Source organism: Arvicanthis niloticus, chromosome X (assembly GCF_011762505.2).
Source record: "Arvicanthis niloticus isolate mArvNil1 chromosome X, mArvNil1.pat.X, whole genome shotgun sequence".
Taxonomy (NCBI): Eukaryota; Metazoa; Chordata; class Mammalia; order Rodentia; family Muridae; genus Arvicanthis; species Arvicanthis niloticus.
The window spans coordinates 85,214,422-85,230,949 of record NC_047679.1 but is presented as its reverse complement, the minus strand read 5'-3'; the positions used below and the strand labels follow the sequence as shown (position 1 = coordinate 85,230,949).

The 16,528-nt window shown below is 36.8% G+C and overlaps 1 protein-coding gene across 1 annotated transcript in view; it reads right to left on the bottom strand.

The window, feature by feature from the left end:
- Il1rapl2 (interleukin 1 receptor accessory protein like 2) overlaps positions 1–16,528 on the bottom strand; it is a 1,120,259-nt gene that overhangs the window by 42,345 nt on the left and 1,061,386 nt on the right. The window lies entirely within an intron of this gene.

The following is a 16,528-nucleotide window of genomic DNA, read 5'->3' as shown; positions in this document are numbered from 1 at the left end:
AGTACTTAGCACAGTGCCAGTGTCATCAAGAGAACCTGGCTAAAATACAGCGAATAAGTGGGATATTATGTGTCTTGCTTTTTAAGGTCCAACACTACAGAATGACACAGAAACCCCCAAAATGCATATAAGTAATTTTAAAAGCCAGTCTGAAAATGCTATGTGCTATATAAGGTGAAAACAAAAGATTGAAAAGAAAAACTACCTGATGTTGGATTCCAACTGTACAATGTTTTAAAAAAGGCAATTATTTGCAGTGCAAATATCTTTGGACTCCTGATTTGGAAGGAGAGAGATAAATATGTGGGGCAGAGAAGCTTCTTAGGCTAATGAAAGTATTCTGCACAGTGCTATACTGGCAGATAACACACCCATTTACATTTTTTGAAATATGTGTAATGAAAAGTACCAGGAATACATGCTGTTGTATACTGTAGACTTTATATGATAAGGATATATCAAAGTTAACAAATGTATGAATATGGGGCTGTTTGCGGTACAGGGGTAAGGGGAACTTTACTTTTCATTTTGATCTTCTGTTAAATTAAGTCCTTAAATTTAAAGTATGAATGTATGTGTATAATGCTAGTTAACTATTTTATGAGTTTTATTTGCTACAATCAGTGACATTAAACATTAAAGCTCCATATACCTAGAATTGTGATGAGCAACACTGTTTCAAACTATTTTTCACTATCACACATTGAATTCCCACAAAAGTATTTAACTATCGAAATAAATGGAAAGAAAAAATAAAACTGTGAGTTGTCCTTATTAAGCCAAAGAACTAAAATATTTGGAAATAATAATCCCAGCATTAAACATGTAAGATGTTTCCTGTGGTCATTCTACAATTCATGCTGCAGTATAGCAACCTTTTATAGAGCATTTACATTGTACTGGGCATTATACAGAAATTGGTATGATTTTAGGAATAAGGAAATGATTTCTGTATGATCTCTCTTATAGATAGAAATTTTTATGTGTATGAATCTTTTGCCTGCCTCTGTGCATCTACACCATGTGCAAGCAGTGTCTGTGGAGGCCAGAACAAGGAGTCAGGGTCTCTGGAACTGGAGTTACATATGGTTTTTAGCCTCCCTGTGGGTGCTTGGAACTGAATTTTAGTCCTCTGGAAGAGTAGCAAGTGCTGCTGTTAACTACCAAACCATCTCTTCATGCCCTGTGTAGTGTATTTTGTAGTTGATTTCATAGAGATTGAGAGAAAAATAATGATTATCATATTTGGGGGAAACTCGGGACATGTTGACCAAGCAGTCTTAAGTTACATACATAATTGTAATAGCTATAAGTAGTTCTAGTATGTTACTGTAGAATAAGGTGATTATAAACAACAATAAGAATACACTTCAAAGCGTAGAAGAATGGATACTGAAAATTTCCATTATTAAGAAATATCTAAGGGATAGGTTTATTAAATTGATTTATATATTCCATAATTTATACCTGTATTGAATAATCATATCTATACCATCAATATGTATAAATTTATCTTAAAATAAATTCAAAATATATGAGAAATATGTAAGATATATACATATAACTATGTAATTTATATAAGATACTCTAATATCTATACAATTTTGGTATTTTACACGGGTCTTGGAGACAATAGCACACTGAAACTGTATGAAGGCTGTTTTATTGGCAGAAATTCTAAACTACCTTTTATAGAGCATTTACATTGTACTGGGCATTATACAGAAATTGGTATGATTTTTTATGTTTCTTCCAGTAGCAGTAGTGCTTTTAGTCATTTACTGAAATGTTGGATTGCTGCTGCGAGTCTGTAGTCTGTTTGCTTCATTGCATACCCATATCACAAACTTCATTACTCCACTAGTGCTATCATGCCCAGAGAGTAAAGTCTTGGGACCAGTAGAATAACTTAGAAGTTAAAAGCACTTGTCACAAAAACCGATGACTTGAGCTCAATCCCTTTAACCCATATAAAAATCCCAATGCAGCGGTACACATCTCTAATCACTGCCCTTTTGAGTGAGATGGGAAGCAGAGACAGGAGAATCATTTAGATGTTTGCAGGCTCACTAGTCTGGAATATGCAGCATGGCAAAAACAAGCGAGACCCCACATCAACAAGATGGAAGAAGAGATTTTCCTCCTAAAACTTGTCCTTGGCCCTATACACCCAGGCCATGTCATACTCCTGTGCATAAATACTTAGCTATGCCCTTGTGATTGTGTGCTTGAATAGGAACTGCAGCTCCTTACTGCCCAGCATATCAAGTTAGCGTACCACTTATCACCAGTCTGGCAAAAGAGCAATGTTCAGAGTGTGAGGTAGGTTCTACTAATGATGTGTCTGTTTCTTTTATTTTTGTTGTTGTTATTATTTTGAAATCATAGGCTGAAGCATTATAAACTTGGGACTCTGACTTTATAAGTAAGCAGTGAGGTGAGACTGGCAACTGTATTATTCCTGTAGATATCTGTTCCCTGCTCACCTAAAGATCAAAACTGAAAAGAAGCACTCTGGAAGGGAATGGTAACATGACATTTAGATAAAGAACATAGATGCAGTGAAATATTAGTGAAATATTGGTTAATTGAATTGGACAGGGCTGGGGATTAAGGCTAACTGAATTTTCTGTACACCTGGGATTTAAATAGAAAACTGTGTTGTTTTCTTAATTGAGGTAAATAGTACTATAATATCTAAATTCAATTTTCATCCACTGTAAATACCCCCTTCAACCAAATTGAGTTCTTCTTTGATGTCTTAGTATCGTGCAGAGTGTCTGGGTTATTATTCTGAACTATTAGCAATCATTGTCCAGAGATGATGTCTGAGAATATGAAAGATAGGAGGTATGATTTAAAAAAAAACCTTTTAATTGAATAAATCTCTCTTTTGATGTGATGTGTTCCTTTTTTTCCTATTAAAAACTTGTTAGTCCAAGACCAGCATCAAGTCTGTAATCTGACAAGACCAGATTTATTGACCCAATACATTGAGGAGAGACAGTCCAGCAGCTGTCAACTGATCTTCGATTTTAAAAAGTATAACATTAAGATTTTAAAATTCTGAGGAGGTCATATGGAAGAATTGGTAATTGCTGGGATGATTTCTGGAGTGGGATCATAGAAGGGGGAATTAACTTGGGCTTGCATTTTGTCAGGAGTTGAGGGTGGTTTAACTGTTGGGTATCCTTAGTAGTAAATGTTGATAACAAAGCAGATCTGGGCATCATTGGTAGGGAAGCAGTAATCGCTCAAAGAAGGACGGGTCCTTATGGCATTTTACAACTGCTACATGACCCTGGGAGAACCAGTGTTTTCTGTTAACTTTGCAGCTGGCTTTATCTGTCTGTCCTCCCACCCTGATTAATGACAGGGCTGCTTAGTCTCACTCCATACTGACTTTCACTCTTTCAGTCCCGGGAAAGGTTTGTCTCTCTGCAGCCCATATGTGGAATGCTCCAAAACATTCTGGACAACAGTGAATTCTTGAGAGAGATGATTTTAAGAATTCAATCTAGCCAAACTGTACTTGTAAATGGCTGAAGGGAAGCTCTTACCTTAGGCTCTAAACCTGTTTCTTTAGTTACCAAGTAAGAATAATGCCACTTAGCTTAGCTGACTACTATGGGACTCCAAATGTAATTTTAGAATGTCAAAATTGTTTTTCAATATTCTTAATTTTATAGAATGGGAAACAGCAGTATTGTTGTTATTAATATCATACATTCTTGTCGAGCAAAACCTACAATCCAAGATTAAATAGAGTTGAGGCTGGGATATGTAAAGGACACTCAGCAAATGAAGAGAAATTAACCAATATGTCTTAGGCAGACTTTAAATATTTTATGTATGTATCAAGGCTAAAATTCAATGTGGAAATGTGAATAGTGAATACCATTCTTTCTCCAAAAAATGATATTTCAGAGAAATGACAGTTTTCAGATTAATGGCAATTAAGGCTGACCTGGGCTAAAACCTTGCTGCCTATAAAAGCTTTATTTTCCTATTGAAGCTTTTGTATGGTTTATAAAATGTACTTTCACATATAGCAGTGTTATGATTTTCAATTTATTTAAATCAAAAGAAGCTGATTGATTCATGTTCCTTCTGCTGGTAGCTGGACAGAGAGTTAGTGAAGTAAAAAGACTACTTTTGAAGCCTAACTCTGGGAAGATCAAGCATATGTGGAGTGCTTAGAGGCACTGAAAAAAATGTGTGTGAAGTTGCCAGAACAGTCTGTCATTTTGCTTTGGGACTCTAATTAGTTCTTCTACATAGGCATCAATGACATAAAGATACTTAGGTAAATGATGGATACATATATGATTCCATCCCCCTAAAGTGACAACTAATTGAAACATAGCCTACATAAGCTGTACATGTATATATTGTGATATCCACACAGTATGTTATTGCCTTACAGAGTACTTCTCAGAATATATTCCTTTCATTTAGTGACACATAATTTTTTTATGGGGAAAATGCATGTTGCTATTGTTTTGTCAGAAAGTTTTATTTTTAAAACTTGCATATGCTTTTTTGTATGTGGGGAAACACAGGTCCCAGAGCATTTTGGAGGTTAGAGGACAACTCGTGGAAGTCAGCATCCTCTTTTCATCATATGAATCTTCATCATCTCACTGGTTCAGAAGTATATATGCATAATAGGTTATTTGGTAGCTTCTCAATAGTCACTTTAAGAATACAATATTTTAATTTATATTTATTTTCTCTTTTGTTAAGAGTCTCACATTCATTCATCCATAGAGAACATGTTAACTTCCAGGCATGACATGAAGGCCAGAAGGAACTAAAAGCAAGAGGGAAGGAGTCAATACTCAAAGCAAATGAAGTCTATATTCAGTTTGTAGCCTTCTAGGAACTGAGCAAAAAATGAAATTATTTGCATTTTAAGGAGCGTTTCTGATAAACCTGAAGATAGATTGAATATGTGTTTGGAGGCCGACAATTATAAAAGATTTGCTAAACTGTTTAATAGTACTGCCCAAGGAGAAAACATTTGTAATTGGTAGAGCAATTTGTTGAGTGAGATTTATAATAGAAAATCATTCTCTGCTGGAGCAAAGCAATTGTGAAATTCATCCAGGCTCTTTAACCAATTAGATACAACTTGCATCTCTGTAGGAACTCTCAGAGTCTCTTCCTTTTTTTGTTTAATAAGATTGAATCAATGCTATCTGGCATTTTCATTAGTAATGTGGAATATATACCTCAGTAGCAATATATATATATATATTTTTTTTTCATGAGTCTTGAATATTAAGTTAAAGAAATTCATGTACACACGCACAACTGAAGGAGACTTTTCTAAGATGTTCACCATCAAAGCCTAGTCCTTCCTGTGAACTCTTTATTTCTACTTTGTAAAACAGTTTTTCATTTAGCTTCAGCAGGCTCATAGAAATTATAAAGCCCCTCACAGTAAAAGCCCCAATTGATTCTTCTTCCAATGATTATTTGAATTATCTGAAAAGACATGGTGAATTTTGTAGGAGATTTCTTGGAATCATTTCATATCATAGAAAATCTAATGAAACCTACAGGGCACACATGAAAATTTCACCACTTCTACAAATTACATCTTACACAGGCAGTAGAAGAGTTTTGGTGTAATTGTCTGGGACAGGCTGGTAAGTGTGATTAGATACTTCATTATGGATTCAAAATTTCTTGTGGATCATTTTTTTTTTTTAGCAATCCCAGAGACATGGAAGGGCTACACCTATCCTTTCTTAAAGTGAAATTATAGGGAATGTGTACAAATCAGGGGGTGTTAGGGAACCTGAGAAATGAAAGTGACCCAGAAAGCAAACAAAAAGAATCCTGAAACCTTGGCCAGGATTTGCACTCAAATACTGGACAAGCCACTGAAAAATTGCTGTACTCAGAGGTTGTACTTCCTGAAGATCAAGGAACATTGTATCATTGACCACCCTGTGCCAGTAAATATCAGAGTATTTTCTCTAGGTAGAGTATTTTATTTGCTTTTAAAATGTTATTAATTGAAACAGAACTACATTACTTTCATCTTCCCTTTCTTCCCTCTAGTCTCATTCCCCAAGTATCTTTGCCATCCTAAATCTTAAGCCTTTCACTCCTTTGGAAAAGATGTTATAAGTTGCAATACATACTCATAGGCCAAAGCTGCCTCCAGGCCCAGGAAATGTGAGTCTAAGCAGAAGATCTGGTTCTTAATTTGTCAATTGCCTGATGGCTACTTATTTACATTTTCTGTTTTATTTACTTTACAATGAACTTTAAAAAGTTAAATAAGTACTAATTGAAATACTAATGGAGTTTTATACATCAACTCTATACACATAAATAGCACACGCTGACCAAATAGAATAACCTTTCCCTTTCCCCTTCCCAGTGTCTAGTAATCATCATTATACTTCTAGGCAATGCGCTATTGATATGCACATACAGCCCAAGAACTACAATTTGATTAAAACATGAGACTATTAGAATGCCCCTTCTCTAATCTATATGTTTGTGTCTCTCAAATCTCATATATTAAGAATAGCAAATAGATTATTGTTAACAATTGAGCACTTGAGATTTACTTTAGTCATGAAGGCCTTGCTCTCAGGAATAGAATTAGTGTTTTTATCAAAGAGATGTAAGAAAGCTACTTTGTCCCTTCTAGTATGTGAAGATACACTGAGGATGCCATTTGTGCAGAACAGGACCTCACCGAGCACCAAATCGTATGGTACCTTGATCTCGCCTTGCCTAACCTCCGTGATGATGACAAATATTTCTGTTGCTTATAAATTACACACTCTAAAATAATTTATTTTGATAATATTTTGATAATCTGAAAACAGAAAGACAACCCTGAAGGAAAACATGGACCTAGAAGTCAGTTCTATTTATAAAAATGCCTGTAAGAGAAATCCTCTAATTAAAATGTTAGCATTTTGTATTTAGAGGTATACCCATTGGAGAAAATCTGTGGGTCATAGGAGAACTCAGATCATCTCTGGGTTCTAGTAATTATATCATTATCATTTTTTTTTTATTAAACTGTGTTATTTGTTCCAAACTGCTATGCTCTGTAAAAAAAAAATCTTGTATATTTCTTTCAAGGACATTGACTTTGGAGGCTAGAAGACAGGGTCTAGTAATTAATTTCTATGCTAGCATAAATGCCCATAGCCTGAAGGAATGCTGGAACACACACACACACAAGCTCCCAAATAAATCACAGATCACACAATTAATATTACAAAATGGCTGACTATGTGTTTATCTTGGCCAGGAATCCCTGCCTCTTCGTTTTTATTTCTCTAAAGGTGTCTCCATTTAGCTAGTGGGTTTTGTAAATTTTTCAAAACAAACACTCTGCAACTTTCCACCAGTGCAAGTAAGTTATGTATTCCTCCTTTAGAAAAACTGTTAGTTGGGGGTTGTGAGAAAGTAAATGAAGAAAATACAACAAAATCAAATAAACAATAGCATTTTGCAAGACCCTAATGGCTGACTCATTTAGCACCTAATATAGTGGCTCTGGCTCTGGCTTCAATTCATGTTTGCATGTTTTGTCTTCTACCAGCTCTAGAGAACAGCAGCTTTTCGTTTTAAAATGGTGTAACTACATGTTAATGTAACTAGGCATCTGCCTAAAAGTTAATCCTGGAGAAATAAAGGTCAGTCAGCAAAAGCTAAGGGAATCCGAATTGAAAAGTGGATATTAGTTAATGAGTATGCATTGTTTTTAATTCATGTTCTACTAAATATAGAAACATAAGTCATTAATAAAATGGGAGAAATTTGGTTAAGGTAAATAGGAATTATCTGTAATACATTTACAAATTTTCTGTCCAAAAGTTTTGAGAAATATTAAGCTTGTTTGCCAAACAAATAAATTTAATTTTCTAGAAGAGTCCAAAGTTTTCCAGCACATAGATGTGATAGACATTTGAGGAAATAAGATTGCTAATACTGTATTTCCCTAATAAGTATTTCAATATTAAAAAGAGTCCAGCAATGGACAGGCCAAATTGGATGGGGAAAAGCCCACAGAGCCTCAGGCCTGCACAAAATGAGTAAAGCTGGGAGCGGGAGAGGTGAGCTTCCCTAGGGAAACACAAATTGGTTGTCCAGTGCCAAATGGTTAGTCTTGAGAATATACATGTAAATAACATCATATGCACCATAAGCAGGTTATATTTTGGAAGACATGCACTTAAATATATACATTCAATAACAATTAATGAGAAAAGAGGGCATGGATTTGAAGAAGAGCAGGGATGGGCACATGAGAAGGTTTAAAGGGAAGAAAGGGGATGAAGAAATTTTGGAATTATATCCCCCTGCCTAAAAAGAGATGGCAATAAAGGTGTGGTGGTTCCCACCATTAACTTAGTCATGCAGGAGGCAGAAGCAGGAGGACTTCTGTGAGTTCAACACAGCCCAGTCACACAGAAATCCAGGACAGACAGAACTGCATAGAGAGACCATGTTAAAAGCAAAAGAGGGTGACTCCCTTGTCAGTAGGAGAATAATTTTGGATAATAGATTTACATCTCAGAAGGCAGAAAAATTACTTACAATTGCAATATTTCTATAGTAACTGTGCACAGATGAGGTTAGTGGGCCTGTCCAACTATAACCAGGTTTTGTTGTTTGTTTGTTTGTCTGTTTGTTACTTTTTGAGACAGGGTTTCTCCGTGTAACAGCCCTGGCTGTCCTGGAACTCTCTTTTACAACAGGCTAGCCTGGATCTCAAAGAGATCTGCCTACCTCTACCTCCTGAGTGCTGGGATTAAAGGCTTATGCTACCACTGCTCAGCTATGACCTGGTTTTGACTAGAACAGCAGCAGCAGCAGCAGCAAAAGCAACAGCAACAGCAACAACAACAACAAATCAGTTTTCACAGCAGCACTGAACTTTCTTGCACAAATACTTTAAGAGATAGTGAGACCACAGTAGGATGCAGACAAAAACTGCCAGAAACCATGACAGATTTTGGTTCAAATATTGGAATATATTTGTCATTTGTTGAACCATTTCCAGCTCTCTGTACTATTAGCAACTGTGAGTTCATTTATTCTTTTCCAAAACTTTCATTTGTCTGTTGCATTATGCTTTTCATTGTGAGTCAAAACTAGAAAACCCAGAGTAAAGGTGGTATTAAATTCAAAGTAATATGTATTTTAAAATATTCAAATACATGGGCATTTTAATAATACAATTAGTACTATTAATACTAATATACCATATATACTTTTGTACTTTTGTACATTTTATGATTTATTTATTTCATGTCTAAATATGCTTTGAAACACAATTTATCTGCTTTTATTATCTCTGTATATATCTGTGTGTCCTTAAAAAAATATTCCCAGCCTGGTATGTAGAACCCGTGTGGTCTGTAACAATAAGCCTAGATCTTCACATTTGCATCAAAGCTAAATTACTCTGCAAATTAGGAAGACATTCTTAGCCCTCATGCCTTTGCTCTTTGATTCAATGAATGTGTTCAATTAAATTATCTCATTAACAAGATACCAGATTGAAAAATAGTAAATGAGTGTTATCTATAAAGATGAACAATTAAAAATAAACTTGCCATAAGTTGCACTAAAATATAGTTTAAAATATTTGAAAATTAAGTGAAAATGTAAATGTACACTTTATATATGATTTTCCTACTCCATATCTAGATATTTAGCTAAGCAAAAAGGAAGGAGAGCTGTATATGGGCATCTGTATATTATTGTTCATATCATCTTTACTGATTCACAATTAGACACAAATCAAATGCAAACAATGGATAACTACACAGCCAAATTTTTATAAGATATCTTCACATAGAAGTGCTCATTGATATTAAGAGAATGAGCTATTTATGGACATAGTCCATCCCTAATTGACTTGTCAAATGAAATAATCCAAATACACAGCATATCTGCTATATTATTCTGTTTATATAAAACTACAAAATGTGGACTGATTTATAGTGACAAGAAGATTAGTGTTGTGGAAAGGATTTCAAAGGGGCACCAGGAAACAAGGGGTGATAACTTCTTTATGGCAAATGTTTTGCAAGCGTATGCATACATCAATCAGCTTGTACGGATTGTAAAACTTAAACTGTGTGTTGTTTATTGCCTGTCAATTATAGCTCAATAAAACTGTTTACTTTTAAAAATTCACTCAGTCATATCCTAGAAAGGGGAGGTAATTACTTTGGGTTCATATAATTACTGTTCTTGCTCAAGAAACCAAGCCCAGGGCTTTTGGGTAGTAGAAATGCAATTAGGAGCTAAGTAGGTACAAACATATTTAACATGTGTCCTTTGGAGAGAGGCTTCCTTTTTCAGAAAAAAAAGTGAAGAGTGGTACACTTTAAAGTAGATATAGTGATAATAATGTTAAGTTTGACTATTATAAAACGACTTAAAATAAGTTCAATTATATGCTGAAAATAAATAATCAAACTTTACTAATATAATTGTATTAACAGAAAACTTCAAGTTCAAAGACTTTAGATGTATGAATCACTGTTTTCTGTAGAGCCATGCTATGCCAGGTTCCCAATACAATTAAAATGAAAACCATTGTAGAAGAGGCAGAACTTGGTGGGTAGGGAAAGGGGGCATCTCTGAGAGGAGTTGGGGGAAAGAATGAGTAGGATGGAAACACACTGTAGGTAATTCTTGAAGAGCTGATAAAAAATAAGACCTAGAAGACTACATAATGAAAATAGCTTTTCAAAAAGCCTGTTGTGGTAGTCCATGACTGAAAGTATTAGCATCAGGGAAGATCAGGTATTCAATGCTAGCCTTAGCTGTGGAATGCCACACCTTGAACTACTCTTCAAATGGCTTTATTAAGATACAATTCACAGACTAGATGATTTGCCCATTGGAGATTTATAATCCATTGTTTTATAATGTTAAATATGAGCAACCATGATTTATTCTAAAATATTTATTTTTATTTATTTATTTAATTACTGAATGTGTATTGACTTTTGCTGGCATGCATATTTATGTGAAGGTGCTATGCTGGATCACCTGGAATTGGAGTTACAGATATCTGGGAGCTATCATAGGTGTGCTTGTAGTTGACCCTGGGTCCTTTGAAAGAGCAGCCAGTACTCCTAACCAGTGAGCCATCTCTTCAGGGTCCTCTAAAATACTTTTATTTTGTCAAAAAGAAGCCTTAGTCTATGAAGTCCAGGATTTTAGTTTGGATTATTGAAACTGTTCTTGCAGTAGGTAATATTAGTGGTTTTACAATATTATGAAGTTACAAAAAACACACTGAACTGTACACTTGAAAAGTGTGTTAAGTTGGATTTGGTAACACTTGCAAAAATGTAGCACCTATGCAATATGACTATAAGCACCACTTACAGCATTTCTCCACACCAGCCTTAGACAGTCAGAAATCAACTTTACAACTCTGTAGACTTGCCTTATCTAGAAATTTCTTATAAATGAAATGACACAATGCATGCTCTTTTTGCCAGGACTGTTGATGTTATTAGTACATGCCAGTAATTCCAAACTTCTAACAAAAAATAATATTCCACTGTGTAGATATACCACATTTTATCTTTTTATTCCATACTTGATAGACATTTAGATTGTTTCCACCTTTTATACCTTAGAATCCTGCTACCAACATTTATATGCATATTTTTATGAGGACATATGCTTTGATTTGTGTTCAGTACACACCTTGAAGGTATACTGATGTAAAACTTAGTACACTATGCTTAAGCATTTAAGGATTTAACAGAGTGTTATTCAAAGTTATTGTACTACTTTACATTTGTATTATCATTATGTGAGGTTCTCAATTTTTCTACATATTCACCAACATAATTTATAGCTTGTATTTTTTACTTAAATTATCCTAAGGAATATGAAGTAGGGTTACATTGTTTAGATCTCCATAATACCTAACAATGTCAAATACATTTTCCTAGAAATATACTATATTCAAATATGATTTTGGAGATTATGGGTCTTCAAAATTTTGAATTTACAGGTTAGAATGGTTGAGTATATACATAAACACTTGAGTTTCACAGGGGTAATTATAGATCATATCTGTCTTAGGGTTTTACTGTTGTGAAGAGACATCATGACCAACACAACTCTTATAAAGACAACATTTAATAGGGACTGGCTTACAGGCTCAGAGGTTCAGTCCAGTATCATCAAGGTGGGAACATGGCAGCATCCAGGCAGACATAGTGCAGGAGAAGCTGAGAGTTCTACATCTTCATCTGAAAGCTGCTAGCAGAATACTGACTTCTAGGCAGCTAGGAAGAGTGTCTTAAAGCACATATCCACTATGACACACCTACTCCAACAGAGCGACACCTTCTAATAGTGCCACTCTCTGGGCTGAGCATATACAAATTATAATATTCGATGCCCCCCATAGGCTTATTCAAACATATGAGTTTATGGGGGCCACACATAAACATAGTATAATGCAAAATACATTTAGTCCACCTTCAAAAGTCCCCATAGTCTATAGCAGTATCAACAATGTTAAAAGTCCAAAGTCTCTTCTGAGATTCATCCAATCACTTAATTATAATCTGCAAAGCAAGACAGAAAACCAGCTGGGGAAACTCCAAACTCTGCAACTCCATAGCTGATATCAAAGCAATCTTCAGGTCTCCAACTCCTTTTTCATCTTTGTTGTCTGTAACAAACTTCTTTCTCTTAGGCTGGTTCCACTCCCTGTTAACAGCTTTCCTAGACCACAACTTGGGAATCTCCAAGACCTTGGGATCTCCAGGGCAACTTCAGTGTTACAGCTTCTTGTTTCAATGTATGGAATCCACACATGATCTTCTGGGCTCCTCCAAAGGGTTGGCATAACTTCTCCAGCTCTTCCTTCTATAGCACTGTAGGCCGCCGACCCGACTCGGCTGGCCAAGATGGTGCCGGCCTTGGCCTCTGGTACTGCTACTAGTGCACTGCGCATGCGCAACTCAGTTTTGGCGCCAACCCCTCCTGAAAGGGGTATGCTAATGAGGTACCACAATCTAGCAGGGTATGCTAATGGGGTACCACGATCCTGACCAATCACCCCCTCCCAGGTGGGGTATGCTAATGTGGTATGCTAATGAGGCACTGCAATTCTGACCAATCATGCACCTCCACGTGCTTCCCCCCACCACCCACCGCCCAGGGCTGAGGGTATATAAGCAGCTCGCCCTGGGCATTCGAGGTCTCTCCCTGAAAACTAAAAGAGCGCTTCTACAATAAAGGCTGTTGAGAAGGATCCGGTTGTTCGTGTCTTCCTTGCTGGTCGAGTGGGTACGACATAGCACTCTAAGCTTATGTTGATCCACTCCACTGCTGCTGCTGTTATTAGTGATCATCCCATGATACTGGCATCTCTAATACACTGGTATCCTCCACTGTAACTAGGCTTCACCAACACTCTCTCATAGGCTCTCTTCATGGTGCCAAGACTCAAATCCTGTACATGACCCCTTCAGTCCTGAGCCATCAACTGTAACTGAAGCTTTACCTTCACCAATGGCCTTCCAGGCCTCTCACAGTGCCAAGTCTCAGCAGCTCTTCATGCCCCCTTCATGTCTTCAACATCAGTACCACCTGGGTGACTCTTACACATTACCAAGTACAGCTGAAGAATGAGGTATAAGCTTGGCTGTCTTTGGAACACAATTTCTTTATGCTCAGTTCAGAAGACACTTCCCAGAAGATTTCACCTCAGTGATGCTGGTCTCTTCTTAATCATCACTAATTTCTTAGCTACAGCTAACCAGCATCAATTGTCCAATAGTCCCTTCTATTTTCCAGTCTAAAGCCAGAGCCACAAGGTTGAAGCTGTTGTGTTCTGATGGTTGCTGTGTCTAGCACATGGCAACTCTTATTCTATTACCAGCTTTCTGTTTTCTGACTTCCTCTCTGCCTAAGCTTGGCTTTCCTGAAACTTGCTCTGTAGATTGACTGTGAACTCAGAGATCTGCGTGGCTTTGTCTCCTGTAATGCTGGGATTAAAGGCACATACCACCATGCCTGGATTTAAGCTTTTTTTCACCTAGAACCTGCTTTGTCCCAGGTTGGCCTTGAACTCAGAGATCTGTTTGTCTCCTGGGATTACCACCATGCCTGGATCTAAATTTAGCTGGGTAGGATCATGTCCCAAAATCCTTTGATCTGTTATCTCCTCGAACATAGGATTCAGTTCCATTTTCTGGTGCCCCTTTAATGCTCATAAAACCATATTTTTTATGTTTTTTTCCTTTCTAAGCTTTCTATGCTTACTCAAAATACTCTTCAAGAGACTTAACCAGAGAACAAAGTCTATGATGGCATTTCTGATACTTCTTTTGTCAATGCAATTAATCTGAGTCTCTTCACCTTAGCCTCAGGCAGACTCTTCGGACAAGTACAAAAAGCAGCCACAGAGTTTACCAAAATACTACAAAAACAGTCTCTAGGCCACATATTGAAATTCTTCACTGAAACTTCTTGGGCCAGGTCTACACAGTTCGAATCACTCACAGCAGCAAAGTTTTCCATATTCCTAGTATGGTTCATTAAGCCCCACTTAAAACATTCCATGGGGTTCCAAATCCAAAGTCTCAAAATTCACATTTTTCTAAACAAAAACACGGTCAGACCTACCACAGCAATACCCCAGTCCCTGGTACCAGTTCCTGTCTTAGTTAGGATTTTACTGCTGTGAAGAGACATCATGACCAAGGCAACTCTTTTAAGGACAACATTTAATTGGGGCTGGCCTACAGGTTCAGAGGTTCAGTCCATTATCATCGAGGTGGGAACATAGCAGCATCCAAGCAGGCATGGTGCAGGAGGAACTGAGAGTTTTACATCTTCATCTGAATGCTTCTAGCAGAATACTGACTTCCAGGCAGTTAAGAAGTGTGTCTTAAAGCCCACATCCACAGTGACAAATCTACTCCAACAAGGCAACACCTTCTAGTAGTGCTACTCCCTGGGCTGGAAATGTATATGCCATAAAGATATCAAGTATGGTAAATATTATATAGTAGGATTTTTCATGCACAGTGATAATAATGTACACTTAAGAAAACTTGAGCCAAGCATAGTGCACATATGCCTACAGTTTTATCTATTTGGTGGTACTGAAGTGGGAGGATCCCTTGAGTTCAGGAATTTTAAGATCAGTCTGGGCAACATAACATGACTCTGTCTCAGAAAACAAATACATGAGAGTACATATTAACACAAATTCTCTGAAAAATTATACGGATTCCTACTGCATGATTCTTAGTGAAAGTTGAAGGAAAAGTGTGCCTACACTGATCAATATTCACTATATACCAGAGTGAAAGAATGCCTGCCTTTTTATTGTACAAATGAGGTGATTACTCCAGCTGTAGTGGTTTGATATGCTTGGCCCATATTTGTTGGTACTATTAAGAGGTGTGGCCTTATTGGAATAAGTGTGGTTTGTTAGAAGAAGTGTGCCATTGTGTAGGCAGGCCTTACAGGGCTCCTATGTTCAAGCTCCACCCTGTGCAAAAGAGAGACCCTCCTAGCTGCCTGCAGATGACAGTCTCTCTTCCTGATTGCCTTCAGATCAAGATGTAGAACTCTCAGCACCTCCAGCACCATGCCTGCCTGCCCATTGCCTTTCTTTCTGCCTTGATGATAATGGCCTGGATGCCTGAAACTGTAAGCCAGCCCCAATTAAACTTTGTCATGGTTATGATGTCTCTGCACAGCAATGAAACCCTATCTAAGACACCAGCCCAACTCCTAACTGTATTATGAACATTTGTCTTTATACCCAAAGATAAGCACAGTCCTTGCTTTGCATCAAAGAAACTTCTTTTAGCAACAGACAAGGATTATTACAGAATATCACAATTAATCAAAATGTAGCATTTTGGAGATCAGTCCCAAGAGTTAAATCTGCAAAATGACTTACGCAAATAAGGTGTGGGGAACAGTGTAGAAGACTAGGTGGAAAGATTATTAAGAGACAGGGGAACGAAGAGGTTGCTGTAAGATTGTATGTTCTAGGAATGTCAGAAGCTACTCCCATAAAGTTATACCAACATTACTGCCCAAACAGGAGATGCCCAAGGACAACAACAATAGAAATGATAAAGTGTATGGGGGAAATCCTAGGACGGTCCAGTCCTTCATAAAGGACTACAGGTGACTAAGGGTGCTGAGAATGTGAGAGATAGTCTTCCCCAGGGAAGAACACAGCAGTTAGTTATCCAATACAAAATGATCAGGCCTGACAACATACATACAAGTAACATTATGCTGAATGAGCAGGTTATATTTATGTATATTTCTGTAACAAGTATTGAAAAATAGAGGCCACAGACTGGAAAGAGGGCAAGGAGAGCATTTGGATGTAAGAAAGAGAAGGGAAAATGATGTAATTATGTTATAATCTCAAAAATAATAAAAGATATAATGAGTATCAAAACACAAAGCAAATGAGTTGAACTGATAGCTACACACGAAGATTGTGTAACAATAAGAG